This window comes from Mastomys coucha, unplaced genomic scaffold, assembly GCF_008632895.1.
Source record: "Mastomys coucha isolate ucsf_1 unplaced genomic scaffold, UCSF_Mcou_1 pScaffold7, whole genome shotgun sequence".
Classification (NCBI taxonomy): Eukaryota; Metazoa; Chordata; class Mammalia; order Rodentia; family Muridae; genus Mastomys; species Mastomys coucha.
The window spans coordinates 57,378,226-57,394,772 of NW_022196913.1; the positions used below are offsets into that span (position 1 = coordinate 57,378,226).

The window sequence follows — 16,547 nt, forward strand, 5'->3', positions numbered from 1 at the left end:
TCTCTTCCCGGCAGCCCCCACGCTCAGAGGAAGACCCTGTCAAACCTGCTGACCACTGTTGCTCTAGAAGAACTCACGGACTCATTTATTCACTAAAAAGTTACAAACACAACAATGCTGTCACAGATGGCTTCAGACTGGTGCTGGCACCTGCATCCTGCAGGAGCACTGGAGATCTTCCCACCTCCGCTGTGGGCTGGGGGATATAATGGCCAAAGAGGTGAAAATGGTCAAGTACAAGGAAGTCACCATGGTAACTGCAAGTCCAACCTGAGAAGTGCTGGCTTAAAGCCAAGGGATGAGGTCGGAATTATGACTTTATCACACAATGCTAGGCTTAGAGCAGAGAAAAACATGCTTGAGTTCCTTAAAGGGTCACTCACTCTGAGTTCAAGACAGGGTTTCACCAAAAGCTGTCCCATTGAAACAAACAAACTAAGCACAGAGGCACTGACATGGCTGGTCCTCTCTCCTTAATTCACTGTAGACTGACTATGCATAGCACCCAGGGGATGCTAAGCACACACACACACACACACACACACACACACACACACTTCCCTCCTTAATTCACTATAGACTATGACTATGCAGAGCACCCGGGGGATGCTAAGCACACACACACACACACACACACACACACACACACACACTTCCTTCCTTAATTCACTATAGACTATGACTATGCAGAGCACCCAGGGGATGCTAAGCACACACACACACACACACACACACACACACACACACACCTCCCTAGGGAAGATTAGAACTAGCCCAGCGCAGGCCTCTAATCCAGCAGCTCTCAGGCACATGCTACTGAGATCTCAGACAGACTGTATGCAGGCAACAGTGTGCAGTGCAGCAAAAGGACACCGAGAAACAGGAGGCAGTTAAACAGCACCAGCAGACGGCAACAGAGCTAGGACGTGCTCTTCCGAAAGGGACTTAAGTAAAACAATCAGGAGTATAAATGCAGATGGATCTGCTGAAGGAACAACATATACAGAAAGATACTCCGCATGGCAACCAGTTACAAAGCAAAAGAAAACGCATGGGATGACATCCAACTGAAGAACTCCGGGCAGCCAAGACAACCGTCAGAAGAGCAAAGGACAACCTATAGAATGCAAGAAAGCATGTGTCAGTCGGTCACACCTGCCCCAGAGCCATGAGCACACAAAAACCCAACCCAAGAGCAAAAGAAGAGCCGGCTGGCAAAGGACGGGAATAGAGAGCTCTTCTTTTCTTTCTTATGTGTGCGTGAGGACAGAAGCAGGGGAGCAATGAGTGTGTCCAGTGTGGGAGGGCCACCTGAGCATGTACCCGTGAAGGTCAGAGACTGACCATGGGTGTCTCCCTGGCGCATCCCATCTTCTATTGTGTGATAGGATCTCTCATCTAACTTAGAACTCACGGATGGGATGGAGTGGATGGCAGTGGGCTCCGGGCATCCTCCTGTCTCCACATCCCCAGGACTAAAACTGCAGCGCCATCTCCACGCTCAGCTTTTCCCAAGGATGCCAAGGATCCAACATAAAATGCTTGTGCAGCATGCAAGTCACCCACCGAGTCATCTCAGGCTGTCGTTGTTATTGGGGGAGGGGAGGGTAAAGGACAACATACAAGTAGGCAACAACATGAGATCACCAAGACCACCTCGGAAAAGACAAATGAGTGCCCGTCTGTCTCAAGCACTCTAAAACCGGGGATCGGGAGTTCAAGGCTAGTCCGAGTAGCATGGAAGACCCAGCCTCACAATAAATGAGCAAGAGGGTTATGGAGAAGAGTGAGCCCTTGAACTCTATCAGTGAAAATGTACATAACAAACCCATATAGAAAGTGTATGGCAGGGCCTCACGAGGAGCATCACACAATACAACAATCCCACTAGCGGCCGCTCCTACACCCAAACACAGCCTGAAAAAAAGCAAAGGCTGGGGAGACAGCTCAGCTCAGTCAGTACAGTGCTTGCAGCAAGCTTGAAAACCTGAGTTTGAGCCCCAGGACCCAGGATCTTGTTTTTGAGAGTGGTGTGTATATGGTTATAAGCCACTGTGTAGGCAGAGGCAGGCAGATCCCTGGGGCTCACTGGCCAGTTGAGTCTGCTAATGCTAGTTCAGGCCAGGGAGAAGCCCTGTCTCAAAAAGTAAGATAGACACTGGCCAAGGAATGACACTGAAGGTTGTCCCCTGCTCGGTCTCGCATGCGCGCGCACACACACACACACACACACACACACACACATTTAAAAAGCAATGAGCTTTGATGCTTCTATTATAACCATTTTGTGCTATCATGAATCATGCTCAGGTAAGACAGAGAACTTATCTAGATGCAATTCTGAGAGGAGACCGATTAGGTATACTGGAGCCTCTAAATGTTCTAGCAAAGAGATGAGACACAAACCTCCCAAACTTATACCAAAAGCCAGGCTTGGGAGATGGCTCAACAAGTAAGAGCACTTATTACTCTTCTTAAATGCTGGCTCACCACCTCTGGCTCATAACTCTAGTTCCATGGAATCCAGTACTATCTCCTAGCCTCTGTGGGCACCAGGTATGCTTGCAGTACACATACATATCTGCAGGTAAAAACAAAACACTCATAAAATAAAATTAAATGTTTTTAAGAGACCAGAAATGATTAATGTTAGTGGGCAAGCCATACCGAATGCCAAGATAGGCAGAAAGCTGGCTTTTCTGCATCAGTCAGCCCCAGCTACAAGTATAAAGAAGTTAGTTGAGACATGGAAAAGCAAAATGCTTTACTGAACATACAAAGAAAGTTCTAGTGACCTGGACCAAAGATCAAAGCAAGCACAACATTCCCTTTGGCCAAGTCACAAACCAGAGCTGGCCCCTAACTCTCCTCAGTTCTAGAAAGGCTGGGGAAGCTGCAAAACAAAGACTTGAACGAGCATAGCTCCAGCAACTAAAAAATCATAAACCAGCCAAAAGAACCAAGGAACACCTCACAGCTGAACTGGGTCTCCCATCCCTCCTTTAACCAACATAGGAACTAATTTAACCATCTTTATCCTGGGAACATCTTCCTCATCACTACATTGTAATTCTTCATGGAAAAATTTATTATGAAGATTTATCAGGCATCCAAAGATGTTTTGAGACCAACTCTGAGCACACGCTGCCCAACGTAGGCACTGCAATGGTTCAGGCAGCCCTGACTGGAGCACACACCCATCCTCATGGTATAGTCACGAACGAACCTGCCAACCCACATAACCCTGTGCATGCTTTATATCCTAAGCTGTATTCTTATTTGCAGCATTAACTAATTGATCTCAGATTGATAAAACTATACATATTTATCTTGTATGATGTGACATTCTGAAACACGTCACCACTATAGAATGGGTTATTAACTCAAGTTCATGAATAAGAATATCACCTAACAGCAGTGCTTTGGGGGTGAGAGGGTTAACATTCCCTCGCTCTTGTGGAGTTTTCCAGGGATACACACTAGGAGGCTTCATCCCCAGGAGGTGCCAGGGGGATCTCTCATTGAAAGGAAACCCTTCCTGGCTGAGAAGTGATTGAATGCTCTGCCCACATGTTCCTGCTGCCTGCCCATTGCCCAACCCAACTAAGTCAACCAGTCATGTACTGAAAACTTCCAAAGCTCTGGGCCAGAACAATTCTTTCTCTTCACAAACTGCTGATCTCAGGATCTGTCACAGTGACAGAGGCTGGCTAAGGCAGCTGCCACCATTCTACCTCAGACACTCTGGGTTCTTTGTCAGACCACTTTAGTGCAGAGACTGCCATACAAAGCAAACTGCTTGGGTGGTTTTAATTTCCTGGTGTATAAGAAAGCTACGGTCAGCTCTGTAGCAGGTCATTAAGCAAGCAAGGGCGTGGAGTCTCAATGCAGAGAGTGGAGAGCGCCCAGTCTGAGTGCAGTCCTGACAGAATCAGCTTTGTTGACATACTGTGGCCAATGTTGAGGACCCAAAGACTTTGGACCCACCCACAGGATGACGTTCATGAGGAACGGCAACAACTGACCAGTGCAGCAAAGACGAACGATTGCAGCTTCTTCCCTGGATACTTACAGCCGAGACTGCTCACCTTCCTCCCTCTCGCCTGCACTAGCTAATCCCACCCAGTCCCCCAGCCCCCGTGTGTGGCCCCACTTGACATTACATGATGACTGCTTAAAACCACCTGAACCTTCAGCAAGTCGGACTCTTCCCACCTTCGACCTTGCTGAGCACCTATGGCCACAAACTCATCAAAATGGCAGCTGCTCATGGTCAGGGTTTCTTTTTAGGGAAAGGGTCTTGAAGTGTAGCACTGGCTGGCCAGGGACTCGCTGTGTAGACCAGGCTGACCCGCAGTGTGTGGTGATGCTCGTGACTGTGTCCCTGCTTACAGACACACTGACGTTCCCCCTCATTCACTGAGCCCTGCCTGCCGGGTTCTCCTTACAGCGTTCACCCACAGTAGAACGTCTTCCCAAATGGGCATCTTTTCAAGCCTTGCTACTGCCTTCATGATTAAGCCCTGAAGCTGTGCAGCCAGGTCAGCAACGTCACCAACAGCAAACTTCACCTCCAGTTTCCACCCACGCTTGATCTAACTTTACATTGCTTTCAAGGTGGCTTCTTTAAAAAAATAGATAAGGACAAAGAATGGCTAAAGTAAAAGGTAAAACGCACACAGAGCCAAGGTCACTGCTCTGTGACACAACGATCTAGCAGTCTGTGGGTAAAAGTGCTTGCTGGGCAAGCATGACAACCCAAGTTCTATCCTAGATCCCACGTGGAGGCAAAGAAGTGACCTTTGGGAGTAGTTCTTCGACCTCCACACACACCGGCACATGCATATCAGTTTGTGTTCGTTCTCTCTCTCTCTCTCTCTCTCTCTCTCTCTCTCTCTCTCTCTCTCTCACACACACACACACACACACACACACACACACACACACACTTCCAGAAGTCCACAGAACTCCAAGTTGCTGATTCACATAGTAAGAAAGCCCCAAAATACGTCATCAGGAAGAAAGTGACAAAGCTCCATCATAGCTGGCAGACTTTTAACAGCCCTCTTTCAGTCACCGATACATCTATTTCCTGTATCAAGAAACAGAGAGAATAGGGCAGAAGGCAATGAGATGACAGGGGCCTGCTGTGATGTGGTGCCCGCTGTCCCTACAGGAAGTGTGAGGGTGATGCAGGCAGGGCCTCTCTGCTAAGAGCCTGCCCTCAGGCTCACTCAGGGACTGGAGAGAGGCATTCCCCCTGCGGAGCTGCCACCAGCACAGTGGCACAGTCACCAGCCTGAGTACCCACAGAGCACAGTCACACCACAGCAGCTTCAAACTGTCCTGACATGATCAGGCTTCGTGCTTGAAAGCCTTCACTCATAACCGCTCACTTTTTTTTTTTTTTTTTTTTTTTTTTTTTTGCCAGTAAACAAGTACTAAAGTGTTATTAAATTCCCTGTAGCTTTAAATAAGATGAGTTGTTCCTGATTGAATTTCATTGCCAGCACTATTAGTACAGCTGACCACATCATACATAAACTACAGACCTAATAGCTATTAAGGACGAAGTGTAAAATTGTATTTTAAATGTATCTCGTTCAGGACCGGCTCCCATCTTCCCATGATTCCCCATCTTCCATGGTCTCACTAGCTCATGTATCCTTGTATGGAAACCATTTCTCATTAGAATCGGGGAGGGTTTGCTTTCAATTTGACTCATGCTGAGAAAAACATTCCACAGTAAGCAGGAAGGAGTTTTATTACAGCGGGGTCACTCAACTGACTGCTGGGGGAAATAATCACATAGCAATCAAGAAAGAGCTGACAGCCCGCATCCACTCCACTCAACAGCCTGGAAGTGGCGCTGAAGGAAAAAAAAAGAAAGAAAAGAAAAAAAAAGAAAAACTAGAAATCACCACAATAAGGATCCCAGTGAAGTGTCCAATACCATACTTCTATAGGCCCCTCTCAAAGGTAACTCAAGGGCTTTCCCTCTCCTTGAAGTGAAGGACAGACTGGAACTGACCGTCCTTTGTCAAGAGGGGAAACTCAGAAAGGAACGCCTCAATCCTGTACCCTACTGAGAAACCTGGAAGTTTTAGGAAAGACTGCACAGAAGTCACACCTTCCTATTACTTGGCAACAGAATTGAAACTGCCCCTCCTGGAAGGGGTGGGGAGAGGGGGCTATTGAGACCAAGGAAGTAAACGCCATTTATAAGGCCCAGAAACTTCCTAGAGTCACCAGGCCCCTTCCCAACATTGCATGAGCTTCATACCCAAGACAGGCTTCCTTCTGAGCTTTTGAGACAGTGTCTCATGTAGCCCAGGCTGGCCTCTGATGTGCTGTGTCCCAAGGATGACCTCCTATCTCCACCTCCCAAGCCCTGGACTTATAGGAATGCCCCACAAGACTGAAAGCTAAGCTTTGTGCCTGGCAAACAAGCACTCCACCAAGCCTGCCATGCCCCAGCCCCCAAGCTGGGCCCTAAAGCACAAAGTTTCGAGTAAGAACCTCCAAGCTGCCTTCTTCCCACCGCATCCTCCTCAGACACCCCATTTCCTTACTTTTGTTCTTTACTAACCCCTGTCTACAAATGTGAACGTGGCACCCAACCCCCAAGGCCCCTCTGGATAGGCTCTGGTTAGCTAACCCAGCTCAGCCTCAGGGTCCAGCCACACGCAAAGCTGGCTACTGTGAAGGTGTTTCAGACAGACTCCAGAGTCACTGGCTTCTGGCAATGGACGGCCATACTGCTGATCACCTGTGAGGATTTTTCTGCTGCAGGATGCTTCGAGTTCATCACCATCCAGAGGAGAAATAAACAATGATAACCTGCTTCTACTCCAGTGCTTCTCCGTTCTGTGCATATGACCTGTGCTCACGGCTGCCCCTCCTCCACAGCCTCACCTGAGCCTGCCCAGGAGCTGCCATGAGCAAAGGCCGCCCACCCTCCCAGGCCAAAGACATTTTTGGACAAGAGGTTGTCACTGACATTAAATGTTGGTATAATCTCCAAGAACACTGAGGGACTTTCTTCAGGAATCTTGTACACAACGGGTGTCGGGAGACGGCACTAATGAGCAACAGAAAACGCTGGGACAGTGGCCACAGGAGAAAAGGCCAAATGCTACCTCGTTTGTCTTTTCTTCCTGCAGCTGAGTTCAACCCCAGGGCCTTGCACTTGCTAGTCAAGCACTCTACCACTGAGCTAAACAAATCCCCATCCCCAGGAACACCGAGTGTTAGGATGATGGCCTTTTAGCAGAGAGATCCACGTCTGCTCCCCAAAGGCCTGCCTTACTATGATACACATTTTTACAGGAAACTTTCTGCCACATAAACTACCGTAATGCTCACAAAAAGCGGGGAGGGATGTGACCTTGATCACCAGAGGCCTGAAGACTAGGCTAGTTATCACAGGAAATTTCTAGACACTGAATGGAGAGCGAGTGGGAAGGTAAAGCTAAGGAGTGATGTTCAGCAGAGCAGAAGGGCTGGGTGGCTTCCCAGGCCCCAGCAGCAGGGCTGGGTGGCTTCCCAGGCCCCAGCAACAGGGCTGGGTGGCTTCCCAGGCCCCAGCAGCAGGGCTGGGTGGCTTCCCAGGCCCCAGCAACAGGGCTGGGTGGCTTACCAGGCCCCAGCAGCAGGGCTGGGTGGCTTACCAGGCCCCAGCAACACTTCTAGAGATCAAGCCCCCTGAATCTCCTCCAGGACAAACACTCCCTGAATGCTAATTAAGCATCAAATTTCCAATTAAAAAACTGGCTAACAAAATCTTGAGACAGCCCCCAGCTGGAGCGAAGGGCAGTTGTGCTGCAGGATTCCACCAGAACTCACTTCAGTTTTCTTCAACGCCTGCTCCTGGCCGGCACCCAAAGCCTGCTGTCCTACTTCAGGGTCCCCTTCCTCATGGGGTGAAGGATTCCACCCACATGCACGCTGACGAGGACTACTCCGGAGAGAGTCCCACTCACCCCGATTTCACATGAAACGGTTTCCAGAGAATACTACCACCTGACGTAAGGAAAGTGCCGCAGTGAGGGCACAGACTTTCCTAAGGTGCCCCCTCGGCAGTTCTAACTTCTGAAACCATGTTGATATTTATATAGTCCAGGTAAGATACAATAAGGAAGCCTAAACCTAGGATGCAACACAAGCACTTTAGAGGGGAAATATCCCACATAATTTCAAAACGGTACCTTTAGGGACCTGTATGTCTCAGTATTATGCCCTCTCCATTCTACATCCCCCATGTTACAAACAAGCTACTGACAGGCTGTGGACGAGAACGATGTGCGGCTGGGCAGGCAGCTGCTATGCAAGCACAAGGGTCTGAGGTGGGAGCACCAGGAGGATCCCTGAAGCTCAGTAGCCGACCACCTTAGCCGAATGAACGTGCTCCGGCTTCAGTGAGAGGCCAGCCTCCAACAGTAAGATGGACTTACTTTTAATTATTTTCAACTATGGTAGGTGTGTGTGTGAGGTAAGTGTATGCTTCCAGGGACCTACAGGCTGGCGTGAGTGCTGGGAAACAAACTCAGGTCCTCTGCAACCTGCAGTGCAAGTGTTCTTAACTTCTGAGCCAGCTCTCCAGCAGTGCTGAACTTTTTCAGAAGGAAAATGAATGGCTAGGTGAATGGGGAACACCACTGAGGACTGAAGGAGAGATTTAAGGGTCCTTTGGGAAGTCGGTTGCATGGTGTTTTGCTGGGGCAAACACATGAAGGAACCTTCCATTAAAGTGGACACAGGTGTGAAAGGCTAAGGCCGACTCATGGAGGAACGTTTCATGAGTTCATAGGAGAGAGGATATTCTGCTAAAGCAAGCACATGAAAGGAGACGTGATGAACGATTCTTTGCTAACAACATGCATGTATTGGTCCACCTTACATTGCGTAGCTTAGCTACATTTATAGAGACTCCTTAAAGAGAAACACATGAAAAAAACTTCTGGTGGTGTGCTGCAGTTTCATGCCACTTCGACTCGTACTGATTGGATGCACATGCTGAGGCAAGGCACATGGAGGACACGTGATGCTTAAAGGGTATAAATAGGACTCCAAGACATGATGGAGACAAAGCTTGGTTTGCTGGCACAGCTAGCTGAACAAGGCTTATGGGTCTCACGTCTTTGCTGATCTTCACTTCCTTGAGAGAGGCACAGCTGAGAACTTCTCCCGGTGTCCCTTCCTGGTCCCTCTGCTGCCTCAATCCAAGACTGAGGTCTGGCTACCTCTGCTAGGTCATGTTACCACTGTTGCAAACCCGACTCTACTGAACTGGACTGGACTGCTGGTGTATCTAGGAAGTATTTGCAAGTGGATCAAGCTGCTGCTGCCTGCTAACCTGTGAACAGATGGGAGCTGCTCCAAAGAACCTTTCTAAACAGGTCCATTTCCACCCATATCCTTTCTTTTCCACTACCACTTGTGGGAGGTGCGCTACAAGGGAGGTTAAAGCATTTAAGAACCATCATTAAAAATAGGGTTTGAATAAATTAAAGCTACAGAGGCCAGAAGATCTGCAGCAAGCCTACTCCAAGCACTGAGTGTACTGAGTCTGGGAAGAGTTTTGCCTGGTGGAGAATAAGGGCTGTGGGGCAATGGTGACAGAGGAGGACAATGGCAGGACACAGGGCAGGAGAGGGTGTGGCCAGGGCAATGAAACCTGACATGCTTGGTGTCAGCTGCCCTGCTATTGGTAGGAAAGTAACCACAGACAAGACACATCTGCCATTGTCTCTAGATGAGTATCTTAGTTTTACTGCTGTGAATAGACACCATGACAAAGACAACTCTTATAAGGGCAACATTTATTTGGGGCTGGCTTACAGGTTCAAAGCTTCAGTCCATTATCATCAAGGCAGGAATATGGCAGCATCCAGGCAGGCATGGTGCAGGAGGAGCTGAGAGTTCTACATCTTCATCTGAAGGCTGCTGCTAGAAGGATGGCTTCTAAGAAGCTAGGACGAGGGGCTGGCGAGATGGCTCAGCGGGTAAGAGCACTGACTGCTCTCCCGAAGGTCCTGAGTTCGGATCCCAGCAACCACATGGTGGCTCACAAACACCCGTAATAAGATCTGACACCCACTTCTGGTGCGTCTGAAGACAGCTACAGTGAATTACATGAGCGGCCCAGAGCGAGCGGGCAGTCCTGAGTTCAATTCCCAGCAGCCACATGATGGCTCATGGCCATCTGTACAGCTACAGTGTAGTCATACACATAAAATAAATAAATAAATCTTAAAAAAAAAAGAAGAAGAAGAAGAAGAAGAAGAAGAAGAAGAAGAAGAAGAAGAAGAAGAAGAAGAAGAAGAAGAAGAAGCAGCAGCAGCAGCAGCAGCAGCAGCTAGGACGAGGGTCTTAAAGCCCATCCCCACAGTAACACACCCATTCCAACAAGGACAACAACGCTTCCTAACAGTGCTACTCCTTGGACCAAGCATGCACACACCATCACAGTGGGACACACCTCAGTCTCTCTAGGCAGGCCTGTGGTTCTGGAGGCACCAGGGTAGGCTAAGGTCCATGACCCTCCCAGTGTCTGGAGACTGACTCTCTGTGGACTTGAGCCCATGACTTGCATGACTGATTTCTGGCTCCCAGCATCATTTCTTGTTCTTCAAAGTCCCCCTTCCTCTATCTAACAAGGACACTCTATCATCCACAGGCCAGTAAGTGGAGCAGGATAATCTCCATACCATGAGATCTGCGATTTGCATCCAAGCCTCCTGTGCCAGGGAAAGGCAGCAAGTCAATAGCATGGCAGGTGTTAGCATCAGGGCCTCCAAAGCCTGTGGTGTCACATGGGCGGGTCTCATAGACCTGTTCCCAGGGCAACAGCCACCATATTCCCAGAATCCATTGGGCTCACCTCCCACCTTTACCTGCGGCTACTACATTCCCCATGTATACTCACACACACACACACACACACACACAGGGTCCATCTCTCTCTCTCTCCTCCTCCTCTCTTTCCCCTACTACCCCCTCTCCCTCTCAATAAAACCTCTTACACGTGGAACTGTGTGGGCCTAGTGTGTGGTATGTTCTGACGCATCAGCAGGTCTGAGCCCTCAGCTAGCCTCCCAGACAGAGATACCGGGCAGACGTGGTGCTCTGAGATCAATCACTTGTGTGCAGCGGAAAGTGCTGAGTGGCCAGGCAGAAGGCACAGGCGGAAGGCAGGATAAGCCAGGAAGGTCATCACTAACGGGTATCTCCTATGTGCTAAGAAAACGGTATGGACAGAATCTAGGACAGTATTTCGGTCGGTCTGCTGAAGTGGGAACAGAGTGAGAAGCTAATGACAGCCAATCAATTACTTCCTTGGACCTGACAGGAGTCCTGGCATGTTTAAAGGAAGAGAGTGCAGGCGCATAACCGTGAAAAGGTCACACTACACAGAAGATCAAACGTAAGAGCTGAGCTTCTGCCTGAGAGAAATGGAAGACTGAGTTCCAAGCACACTGAGACAGAAGAAGAAAAATAAGTCAGCGCAATGAAGAGCTAGCTTTTAATAGGACAGGCGAAACGATCATTTTGTATTTTAAAAGAGAGAGAGAAAAAAAGATAAAAGTTATAAAGAATTTTTAAAAACTGAGCATGTGGTGCACATCTGTAATCTCAGCACTTGGGAAGCTGAGGCAGGAGGATGGAAAGTTAACCGCCAGGCAGATCTACAGGTGAAGATCCCATGTGGGAAACCAACAAAGAGAAGACAAAAGGCTGAGTGCAGAGGTGATGCTGCAGGCCTGGCGCTAGGGAAGAGGCTACAAGACAGTCCTGAGGTGGAGCCCAACCTGCACTACACACAGGGGCCTCAAATACCACACAAAACTGTTTGAATGTGGATACACCTAACTTTGGACTCCACAGACACTAAAAACAGAAGGGACAAGGGGAGCAGCTTGATGCTAATAAATGTGATTCCTAGTTAAAAAAAAAATCATAAATTAACAAACTTGTCCCAAAAGAAAGAGGCAAATGGACTGGCGCTGCATCTGCTAACAACATTAAACTCATAGTTAAAATCTTCTCACTAAGGAAGCCCAAAGGCCAGCTGGCTTCCTCGGTAAATTTACCAACCTGCTAAGAATTAATAAAAATTCTATAGACGCATTTCCAGGAAGCCAGAAGTCAAGAGTTCCTATGAGCCCAGCATGAACCCAGCAGTCACGAGAGTGACTGTCTTGGTGGAGCTAACTGAAGACTTCCTTATTTTAGAAAATCAGACACTTGCAGGCTGCTTATATGCAAAAAGAGGGCGTGGTCAGGGATACCAAGTTCTTTAATAGCTGACAATCAGTAACTTAACATGTTAACTGGCAGAAAGGATAGACAACTCATGCTGATGAGGTTTTGTGGTTTCGTTTTTTTTATTTTAATCTCTAGGAAATGGAGGTCTAGAAAAATCTTTTTGACATCATCAGCCATGAGCTGGCTGGTGCTGACCCAATGCCTTCTGTGGCCTTCCATGGACATGAGGCAGGACCAGGATAGGTCTTACCACTGTTGACTCAACCTGCTCCCAAGTCCAACACGTGAAGTGAACATGAAAGGCAAAGATGCTGGAAGCACGGCTCACTCGCAGATACTGCAACTATCTAAGTACACGATCAAAGAGCTTTCTCCAAGTACAGGCTCCTAAACCTAAAATGTGAGGACATCAAGGAAACCAGCCGCATGGACCGCCCGTGGACCGCCCGTGGACCGCCCGTGGACTGCCCGTGGACTGCCTATGTGCTAGGAATAAAAAATCAGAAGTGAAATTAAAAAGAAACACCACCTACAACAGCATCAAACACGAGACTCTTGAAAATAAATCCAGCTAAATAACCGCTAGGATGTGGCATTTTAACCGCTCCCAGGGCTCATGTCTGGGAAGGTGAGGTCCCGAGTGGTAGTACCTGGGGGTGCTGGGCATTTGTGAGAAGAGCCTAGGAAGAACGGAGCACTCGGGGTCCAGGGGTGCTGCCCTCCAAAAAACAAACAGTTGTCATGGAACCAGTGAGTTTCAGGGAGAGTAGCTGGTGTGAACCGACAGGCAAGCTCGGTGGCTCTTACCAGCTCTCTGGTTTCCTGTCACTGCTGTGTGCTTGGGCCACTATGGTATCACCCACCAGCAGGTGATGCAGCCAGGAGCCTTCACTGGACATCATACCTGAAGGTGCTGCCGGATCTCTGACTTTCAGCTTTCAAAACTAAATAAACTTCGTTTCCTTTCAAAGGATACAATGCCACAATCTCAGGTGTTTCGTTATAGCATCAGGATAAACTAATGCGATGTTTCCGATCTAACAGAGTAACTAAGGCAGTACAGAGATGCATGCACCAATGTTCATTAACAGAGCAGAGAGGATGGCTCAGTACACAGCAGCTGATGACTTTAGTAAAATCCCTCAATAATTCAGTGGGAGAAAAGTCACTTAAACAAATGGCTGCTAGAAAATTTCATATGCACATGCAATAAATAAGTCAAGTAAAGATAAAAACAGCCTGTGGTATAGTGAACGTTGTATCTGGTTTTGATTCCAGGTTTCTGGGACAGAGCCCAGAACTTTGAACTCTTGAGTCATGGTACCTTTTGTTATTCAAAGCAGCCCTTCCTAACCAAGGGGTGGGTATGTGGATCATGTGACTCTCCTGGGTCAGGGCACAGCTTCAGCACTGGACTGGTCACTAGAGAGTAAAGCCAGGATTAGAAGGTAAGAACTTCCAGCCCCACCCATTCCAATGGATGGGCAGGGATGATGGCGGCGAGTGGGTACTCTCTCCATCTCTCCAGTGGAGAGTCATCAATGGGCAAGGACTTAACCCTCCTCACTAGACAGTAAGATCTCCATTGACACCTCTAGATCCAGGACTCTCTGGGAAGATCTCCATTGGCACCTCTAAGATCCAGGACTCTCTCTCTGGTAAGATCTCCAATGACACCTCTAGATCCAGGACTCTCTGGGAAGATCTCCATTGGCACCTCTAAGATCCAGGACTCTCTGGTAAGATCTCCACTGACACCTCTAAGATCCAGGACTCTCTGGTTAAGATCTCCCATTGACACCTCTAAGATCCAGGACTCTCTCTCTGGTAAGATCTCCATTGACACCTCTAGATCCAGGACTCTCTGGGAAGATCTCCATTGACACCTCTAAGATCCAGGACTCTCTGGTAGGATCTCCACTGACACCTCTAAGATCCAGGACTCTCTCTCTGGGAAGATCTCCACTGACACGTCTAAGATCCAGGACTCTCTGGTAAGATCTCCATTGACACCTCTAAGATCCAGGACTCTCTGGTAAGATCTCCACTGACACCTCTAAGATCCAGGACTCTCTGGGAAGATCTCCATTGACACCTCTAAGATCCAGGACTCTCTGGTAAGAACACCTGGCTGGCATTGTCAGGACAGTGACAGGCTCCACACCCTCAGCCACACTCCCACCTGCCCTATCCTATGCAACCTCACTTTTCCTTAGTGAGTGACTTTCTGGCTTCTGTGCACTAGACTAAATCCTACACCAGATGCAGGGGGCAACTTGGCTTCTTTTCCTGAGGCTGTGATAAAACACCTCGACAAAGCAATCTGAGGGAGAAAGGTCTGTGTGACTCTTTAGAGGGCGCGCTCTAACAGCAGGGAAGTCCTTGAGAAGCTTCAGACGGCTGGAAGCAGAGAACGGTGGCTGGTGCTAACCCCTCCTTTATGGTGGGCCTTCACACCTCAATTTAACCAATCAAGACAGCCCCTCACAGGCCTGCCTCCCGGTTGGCTCTACACTACCTATCACATGGACAGCTGGTCAACATGGCTATCTCAAAGGGACCCACACGATTTCTCTAGTCCTCTGGCCACGCCAGTATCTAAAAATCAGTTAACTCTGACAGAAGGAGCTCCCAAAGACACACAGGCTGTCTAGCCAAGACGGCCCTCCCTTTAAAACCAATCACAAGATAAATCCTAAGAACAATTAATTCATACTTATGACCAACCACGATATAAATGTGGAGTTTCCCTCAAAGCCCTGCCCCAACTCATTCACTGAAACAACTCAAAGAACTCATGCAATATCCAACTCTGCTCTAGCCGAGCAGGCACACCTCAGAAACATGTCAGCAGAGGCTACGAGGGTGGGGGTTGGGGGTGCCATAGATCCATCACTGCCCTCACAGCATGAATGAGCCCCAAGGGAAGGAATCTCTTGAGGATCCTTTCATAGGTGCCTCAATGATTAAACTTAGCCTCTGCCTCCATCCACTTGCTACAAGATGGAGACGAAGGGCCCTCTAATCCATTCAGAGACCTGCCGAGGTCACCTCTCAAGCAAACAAGAGGCATCTCGTCCATGTGCTCATGAGCGCCATACTGGGAACTGAAGCAAAGACTGTGCGCGTGTTTTATTGTTTCCCCAACAGTTCAACTGTATATCTCTAGATACACACAAGCTAACTGCGGATACATCCTAGACCCAGATCTGAGAAAAGCACCAGGAGTCGGGAGTCACTTCTGGCTTCTGTGAGCTGGGACTCTGGAGCAGCCATCAAAAGGGTGCAAACCAGAAACAAAGCTGGATGTCAGCCTTCAGCATAACAAAAGAAGAAAAGGCAAGCTGCTGAGTGGAAAAGGCTCGCAAAGCATGCCAGATAAGAGCAGATAGCTGGTTCAAACTGAGATAGGGAATCTCAACTCAGTAAGGGGGCATTCTATAAAAATATGGAAGCCGAGGATGGTGGCGCACACTTACAACCCATGCACTCTGAGAAGCTGAGGCAGCTTCTCATGAGTTCAAGGCTAGCCTGAGCTACACAGAGAAACCATGCCTGCAAGGGTGAATGAGAAGGAGGTGTAGAGCAGGGCAGAAGGAGACAGTGAATGAAAATGAAGAGGAGGTGGCAGTTGGGAGTTGGGGGATGGGACAGGACAGGACATAAATGGAGAAAGTATATCTGAATAGGCACTGTGACAAACAGGCACAGGACAAATCATTTAGACTCATTAGAGAAATGCAGAATAAAGCCATGATGCCGTGTGTGGCAGGATGCATAGCAGCACCCAGGGCATCCTCTCGCTTGTGCTCGCTCACTCGTGCTCTCTCTCTCTCTCTCTCTCTCTCTCTCTCTCTCTCTCTCTCTCTCTCTCACACACACACACACACACACACACATACATACTCACTCACTCACACACTCACACACACACACATACACACTCACTCACACACTCTCACTTTCTCATGCACACATACACACACATACACTCTCATGCACACACACACACATACTCATGGCTTCTTAGTTTGGAGGTCTTGTCTTGTTTGTGAACTGGTATCTGACTCAGAACTTGTGCGTGGATGGCCCAGCTGTACAAGTAACCCCACTCCTGAGGACTGACTCATTCAAGAGAATAAAACCGTATACTGACAAAGACTTGTCTGTGAAGGTCTCAGAAGCCACCGTAGTTTCACTGTGAACCTTCCCTCCAAGATGTTCTCCCAGTCCTGACGTGTTTAGCCGCACAGGCCGCCAAGCATAGAAATGGAGCTTCC

General features: G+C 48.5%; 1 protein-coding gene across 2 annotated transcripts in view; it reads right to left on the reverse strand.

The window, feature by feature from the left end:
• Auh (AU RNA binding methylglutaconyl-CoA hydratase) overlaps positions 1-16,547 on the reverse strand; it is a 103,503-nt gene that overhangs the window by 68,481 nt on the left and 18,475 nt on the right. The gene's annotated exons all lie outside the window — the stretch shown is intronic.